Source organism: Hemibagrus wyckioides, unplaced genomic scaffold (assembly GCF_019097595.1).
Source record: "Hemibagrus wyckioides isolate EC202008001 unplaced genomic scaffold, SWU_Hwy_1.0 Contig23, whole genome shotgun sequence".
Classification (NCBI taxonomy): domain Eukaryota; kingdom Metazoa; phylum Chordata; class Actinopteri; order Siluriformes; family Bagridae; genus Hemibagrus; species Hemibagrus wyckioides.
This window is the reverse complement of record NW_026690784.1, coordinates 217819-227205: the sequence shown is the minus strand read 5'-3', so window position 1 is coordinate 227205 and position 9387 is coordinate 217819.

Sequence of the window (9387 nt, the reverse complement as noted above, 5' to 3'; positions counted from 1 at the left end):
TGATCACACTGTAACACACACTGCACTGTTATACATGATCACACTGTAACACACACTGCACTGTTATACATGATCACACTGTAACACACACTGCACTGTTATACATGATCACACTGTAACACACACTGCACTGTTATACATGATCACACTGTAACACACACTGCACTGTTATACATGATCACACTAACACACACTGCACTGTTATACATGATCACACTGTAACACACACTGCACTGTTATACATGATCACACTAACACACACTGCACTGTTATACATGATCACACTGTAACACACACTGCACTGTTATACATGATCACACTAACACACACTGCACTGTTATACATGATCACACTAACACACACTGCACTGTTATACATGATCACACTGTAACACACTGCACTGTTATACATGATCACACTGTAACACACTGCACTGTTATACATGATCACACTGTAACACACACTGCACTGTTATACATGATCACACTGTAACACACACTGCACTGTTATACATGATCACACTGTGACACACACTGCACTGTTATACATGATCACACTGTAACACACACTGCACTGTTATACATGATCACACTGTAACACACTGCACTGTTATACATGATCACACTGTAACACTGCACTGTTATACATGATCACACTGTAACACACTGCACTGTTATACATGATCACACTGTAACACACTGCACTGTTATACATGATCACACTGTAACACACACTGCACTGTTATACATGATCACACTGTAACACACATTGCACTGTTATACATGATCACACTGTAACACACACTGCACTGTTATACATGATCACACTGTAACACACTGCACTGTTATACATGATCACACTGTAACACACACTGCACTGTTATACATGATCACACTGTAACACACTGCACTGTTATACATGATCACACTGTAACACACACTGCACTGTTATACATGATCACACTAACACACTGCACTGTTATACATGATCACACTGTAACACACACTGCACTGTTATACATGATCACACTGTAACACACTGCACTGTTATACATGATCACACTGTAACACACACTGCACTGTTATACATGATCACACTGTAACACACACTGCACTGTTATACATGATCACACTGTAACACACTGCACTGTCATAAATGATCACACTGTAACACACACTGCACTGTTATACATGATCACACTAACACACACTGCACTGTTATACATGATCACACTGTAACACACACTGCACTGTTATACATGATCACACTGTAACACACACTGCACTGTTATACATGATCACACTAACACACACTGCACTGTTATACATGATCACACTAACACACTGCACTGTTATACATGATCACACTGTAACACACACTGCACTGTTATACATGATCACACTGTAACACACTGCACTGTTATACATGATCACACTGTGACACACACTGCACTGTTATACATGATCACACTAACACACTGCACTGTTATACATGATCACACTGTAACACACTGCACTGTTATACATGATCACACTGTAACACACACTGCACTGTTATACATGATCACACTGTAACACACACTGCACTGTTATACATGATCACACTAACACACACTGCACTGTTATACATGATCACACTGTAACACACACTGCACTGTTATACATGATCACACTAACACACACTGCACTGTTATACATGATCACACTAACACACACTGCACTGTTATACATGATCACACTAACACACACTGCACTGTTATACATGATCACACTGTAACACACACTGCACTGTTATACATGATCACACTGTAACACACTGCACTGTTATACATGATCACACTGTAACACACTGCACTGTTATACATGATCACACTGTAACACACACTGCACTGTTATACATGATCACACTGTAACACACACTGCACTGTTATACATGATCACACTGTAACACACACTGCACTGTTATACATGATCACACTGTAACACACACTGCACTGTTATACATGATCACACTAACACACACTGCACTGTTATACATGATCACACTGTAACACACACTGCACTGTTATACATGATCACACTAACACACACTGCACTGTTATACATGATCACACTGTAACACACACTGCACTGTTATACATGATCACACTAACACACACTGCACTGTTATACATGATCACACTAACACACACTGCACTGTTATACATGATCACACTGTAACACACTGCACTGTTATACATGATCACACTGTAACACACTGCACTGTTATACATGATCACACTGTAACACACACTGCACTGTTATACATGATCACACTGTAACACACACTGCACTGTTATACATGATCACACTGTGACACACACTGCACTGTTATACATGATCACTCTGTAACACACACTGCACTGTTATACATGATCACACTGTAACACACTGCACTGTTATACATGATCACACTGTAACACTGCACTGTTATACATGATCACACTGTGACACACACTGCACTGTTATACATGATCACACTGTAACACACTGCACTGTTATACATGATCACACTGTAACACACACTGCACTGTTATACATGATCACACTGTAACACACACTGCACTGTTATACATGATCACACTGTAACACACACTGCACTGTTATACATGATCACACTGTAACACACTGCACTGTTATACATGATCACACTGTAACACACACTGCACTGTTATACATGATCACACTGTAACACACTGCACTGTTATACATGATCACACTGTAACACACACTGCACTGTTATACATGATCACACTGTAACACACTGCACTGTTATACATGATCACACTGTAACACACACTGCACTGTTATACATGATCACACTGTAACACACTGCACTGTTATACATGATCACACTGTAACACACTGCACTGTTATACATGATCACACTGTAACACTGCACTGTTATACATGATCACACTAACACACACTGCACTGTTATACATGATCACACTGTAACACACTGCACTGTTATACATGATCACACTGTAACACACACTGCACTGTTATACATGATCACACTGTAACACACACTGCACTGTTATACATGATCACACTGTAACACACACTGCACTGTTATACATGATCACACTGTAACACACTGCACTGTTATACATGATCACACTGTAACACACACTGCACTGTTATACATGATCACACTAACACACACTGCACTGTTATACATGATCACACTGTAACACACACTGCACTGTTATACATGATCACACTGTAACACACACTGCACTGTTATACATGATCACACTGTAACACACACTGCACTGTTATACATGATCACACTGTAACACACTGCACTGTTATACATGATCACACTAACACACACTGCACTGTTATACATGATCACACTGTAACACACTGCTCTGTTATACATGATCACACTGTAACACACACTGCACTGTTATACATGATCACACTGTAACACACACTGCACTGTTATACATGATCACACTGTAACACACTGCACTGTTATACATGATCACACTGTAACACACACTGCACTGTTATACATGATCACACTGTAACACACTGCACTGTTATACATGATCACACTGTAACACACACTGCACTGTTATACATGATCACACTGTAACACACACTGCACTGTTATACATGATCACACTGTAACACACACTGCACTGTTATACATGATCACACTGTAACACACACTGCACTGTTATACATGATCACACTGTGACACACACTGCACTGTTATACATGATCACACTAACACACACTGCACTGTTATACATGATCACACTGTAACACACTGCTCTGTTATACATGATCACACTGTAACACACACTGCACTGTTATACATGATCACACTGTAACACACACTGCACTGTTATACATGATCACACTGTAACACACTGCACTGTTATACATGATCACACTGTAACACACACTGCACTGTTATACATGATCACACTGTAACACACTGCACTGTTATACATGATCACACTGTAACACACACTGCACTGTTATACATGATCACACTGTAACACACACTGCACTGTTATACATGATCACACTGTAACACACACTGCACTGTTATACATGATCACACTGTAACACACACTGCACTGTTATACATGATCACACTGTGACACACACTGCACTGTTATACATGATCACACTAACACACACTGCACTGTTATACATGATCACACTGTAACACACACTGCACTGTTATACATGATCACACTGTGACACACACTGCACTGTTATACATGATCACACTAACACACACTGCACTGTTATACATGATCACACTGTAACACACACTGCACTGTTATACATGATCACACTGTAACACACACTGCACTGTTATACATGATCACACTGTAACACACACTGCACTGTTATACATGATCACACTGTAACACACACTGCACTGTTATACATGATCACACTGTAACACGCACTGCACTGTTATACATGATCACACTAACACGCACTGCACTGTTATACATGATCACACTGTAACACACACTGCACTGTTATACATGATCACACTGTAACACACACTGCACTGTTATACATGATCACACTGTAACACTGCACTGTTATACATGATCACACTGTAACACACACTGCACTGTTATACATGATCACACTGTAACACACACTGCACTGTTATACATGATCACACTGTAACACACACTGCACTGTTATACATGATCACACTGTAACACACACTGCACTGTTATACATGATCACACTGTAACACACACTGCACTGTTATACATGATCACACTGTAACACACACTGCACTGTTATACATGATCACACTGTAACACTGCACTGTTATACATGATCACACTGTAACACACACTGCACTGTTATACATGATCACACTGTAACACACACTGCACTGTTATACATGATCACACTAACACACACTGCACTGTTATACATGATCACACTGTAACACGCACTGCACTGTTATACATGATCACACTGTAACACACACTGCACTGTTATACATGATCACACTAACACACACTGCACTGTTATACATGATCACACTGTAACACACACTGCACTGTTATACATGATCACACTGTAACACACACTGCACTGTTATACATGATCACACTGTAACACGCACTGCACTGTTATACATGATCACATTGTAACACACACTGCACTGTTATACATGATCACACTGTAACACACACTGCACTGTTATACATGATCACACTAACACACACTGCACTGTTATACATGATCACACTGTAACACACACTGCACTGTTATACATGATCACACTAACACACACTGCACTGTTATACATGATCACACTGTAACACACTGCACTGTTATACATGATCACACTAACACACACTGCACTGTTATACATGATCACACTGTAACACACACTGCACTGTTATACATGATCACACTGTAACACACACTGCACTGTTATACATGATCACACTAACACACACTGCACTGTTATACATGATCACACTGTAACACACTGCACTGTTATACATGATCACACTGTAACACACACTGCACTGTTATACATGATCACACTGTAACACACACTGCACTGTTATATATGATCACACTAACACACACTGCACTGTTATACATGATCACACTGTAACACACTGCACTGTTATACATGATCACACTAACACACACTGCACTGTTATACATGATCACACTGTAACACACACTGCACTGTTATACATGATCACACTGTAACACACACTGCACTGTTATACATGATCACACTGTAACACACACTGCACTGTTATACATGATCACACTGTAACACACACTGCACTGTTATACATGATCACACTAACACACACTGCACTGTTATACATGATCACACTGTAACACACACTGCACTGTTATACATGATCACACTGTAACACACACTGCACTGTTATACATGATCACACTGTAACACACACTGCACTGTTATACATGATCACACTGTAACACACACTGCACTGTTATACATGATCACACTGTAACACACTGCACTGTTATACATGATCACACTGTAATATACTGTGCCATGTCTACTGTGTATACTCTATAATAATGTATCATATGTCATTACCATACTGTTTATCCAAGTATATGTTTAGATTGCAATTTAGACTGTACAGGCTGATTACAGACTATATTTAGAAGTATTTAAATTTGTACATTACATATTCTACTGCAATGTCTGGAGCTGTACTCAAGAATTTCACTCACTTCTACATGTGTGGATTGTGATGTGACAATAAAGTGATTTGATCTGATCTGAGTTAAAACTACAGACAGCTGTTTACAGACACCAAACTCCTGAAATATCACCTGTGTGCTGTTTATTTTGTGGGCATGTACTCCAATAATACAGCATAAATATTTTAGTTTGTAGTGTTTCAATTAGAACTCCATCACCATATCATACAAAAATAATAATAAACATAATTTATTTAGAGTAAGCGCTCTGTGTGCTGCCATTGTCCAGTATAAAGTCCACTATGATTAACTCATGTTAATAATAAGAATATGAACAATAAAATAATTACAACACAGGACAGCTGTTCTAACTGTTAGATAAGCTTTATTTCAACTCCACTGATCAAAATGTTTGCTTACAGTTGCCTTTTAGTCCTACTGCCAACACGATTTTTCCATTTTCAGACAGTTCACATTTATCTATGACAAGAAGCAAGATATGCCACAAATGATCTAAAAGCACACCATCAGACTGAGCTTTGTCCAGCAACTTCCATGTACATTAGTGTCTTAAAAATCAATTTTAGCCACAGCAGTATGTCAGAGCTTGAGATGCATTTCCTCAAAACACCTGGAATCAGTTATAAATGTTGCCTGCACAGACAAAACAAGGACATTTTAAGACACATTGAGGCCATTTCTGTCAAAAATGAACACACTTAAATTAATACACTAGCCTTTAAAATAAGGAATGTACAAAACAGAAAAGAAATATATAAAAGGTGGACACTTTATAGCCTTTCTAAGGCCATAATATATATAGTGGGGTCCAAATGCCATTTTTTTAATTTAATACATTAATTTGTTTTACAGATTATATTATTTGACAACAACTTGAAGTCAAATCTTTGAAATTTATGCTTTCTGAGTTTCTAGCATTTAGCATGTTGCCTTTTTTGCTTTAAATGAGTGTGTGCATGTGAGCTGCATGGACACCACAAGTTTATGCAAAACCTTACAAGTCATTTTAGATCAAATGCATCAGTGTGTCACTTGAACACATGCTTCAGTAAAAAAGATCAGACATGAGGAAAATCTGACCTTTAAATAGACACCTAGAAAGAGTACAGAATCTTAAATTAACTATTGTTTATTTTCTATATTTTAAATAGGAAAAAGTGCAGTTGAAGAAAAATCCCAGATTATTCATGTGGTCACAGAATTTGTTGTTTTACCCGAGTTGGTTTCTTCAAGTCTTTTGTTTTGCGGTGATTGAATGAATCTGACATTTGACAAATTCAGACTTTCAGCATGTGAAATGTTAAAAAAAACCTGTGAGGGTGGACTAATGTAAATTTTGTTTGTCCAAAATTACTAATTAATTAGACTAGAGCACAAGCCTCCATTCAAGAATATTGAGGATTAATATTATTATAATTATTATATATATTATAAAATTGTTGTCTAGATACTTGTCATGAAAACCAGTCGGGAGTTTGTGAGAATGATGTCTAATGTCACGCGCTTTGGTGCCTTTTTGTAACATTGCTAATGAATAAATGGCATATTTTATACGCCAATCGCGTTAGCAGCTAATCGCTAATGCTAATCGCTAGCTTGGTCTGTGCCATTACTAAGCCTGTGATTGGCACAAATAATTGATAAGTGGTATTGGAAAAATAATTGGTTGTGAATTAAAATGAATTAACCACAACTTATTGGAAGCCGTACGAGATATTGGGCTACTTTTCTTGCCGAAAGCCCGGTGAGTGTATAGCATGTTCACCTTTAGCTCGTAGCTGTGGCTAATATGCTAACAAGAAATGACACCACACTTGGTATTGTTGTCTAGATACTTGTCATGAAAACCAGTCGGGAGTTTGTGAGAATGATGTCTAATGTCACGCGCTTTGATGCCTTTTTGTAACATTGCTAATGAATAAATGACATATTCTATGCGCCAATCGCGTTAGCTCTAGCAGCTAATGCTAATCGCTAATGCCAATCGCTAGCTTGGTCCTGCTGACTGAAACTTTCTGTTGGTGTTGACTTGTTAGTTCAATTATTATCTTGATGTGTGGTTTGCGGGCATTCCAGTTTCGGGGTGCAGCTAAATATATATATTTTTCTTTTTTTACTTTTGGGTACTGATGGACAGACAAGCAGAGAGCCGAGCTGCTTCTTCTTCTTCTCTTGTTTAATGGCGAATAACTCCTTAGGATCATTATCGCCACCTACTGTACTGGATGTGAAGTAAGTTTACATAGGTGATGAGTCTGAAATTTGAGAAGGGGATATTTTGGTGGATGTTCCGTTTTCCTTCCAATCTATGGCGCACTCAGTTCACATGCTCATGCTAGCGCTGCGTGTTTAGCTCCTCTAACACTCACAATTAGCTCTTCATGCCCCAGATTAGGTAGAATACTCCCATCCACACATATTATCATCTAGATCCTAAACCTGAGTCATAAATATATACTGTATTTAATCAGTGCTCTGTATACCTGTTCACGTTGTCTTTCCCCACTTCACTCTCATGGTGGAAGTGAGACTCAGATGGTGTCTTCATGCTTCTGATTCACTGAAGACTCCTGGTTTATGTCATCTGTAGTGGGCAGGGCAGGGGTCCTTGATCTCCACGATTGAGAACCCTGTGCTAAAATCAGGATGTGAACAAAACATTTCCTCTAAAGTACATAGTCTCAAGGTCAGCTTGCAAACCTAAAAGCCATACAGATGACAGTGAAGGTAGTCACAGTAAGCTCCCTGTTTTACAGTTGTTCATGTTAAACAGCATTTTCTCAGGTTCTCCCAATGCATGTCACACTACTCTGTGGTTGTTGTTTTGTTAAATCTGGTATTTACTTTATTTCATGTTGTGTAAATTCAGGACCAAGTGCATTTTGGAAGAACTGACTGTTCATGAGTGTGTGCATATAATAAAAAATCTCCGATTTTAAAAGCAGCGATTTTACACCATTTAGCAGAATTTTACAGCGTTTAGCAGCATTTCACCACTTTTAACTGTTTTATACAATGGCTGCACTGTTTGTGAAAGATCTTCACCCTGAAGTATCAGAGGTGATACTTTCTAATAGATTAGACGTCCAATCTGTCCACATTTGCAGGGACAGGAAGA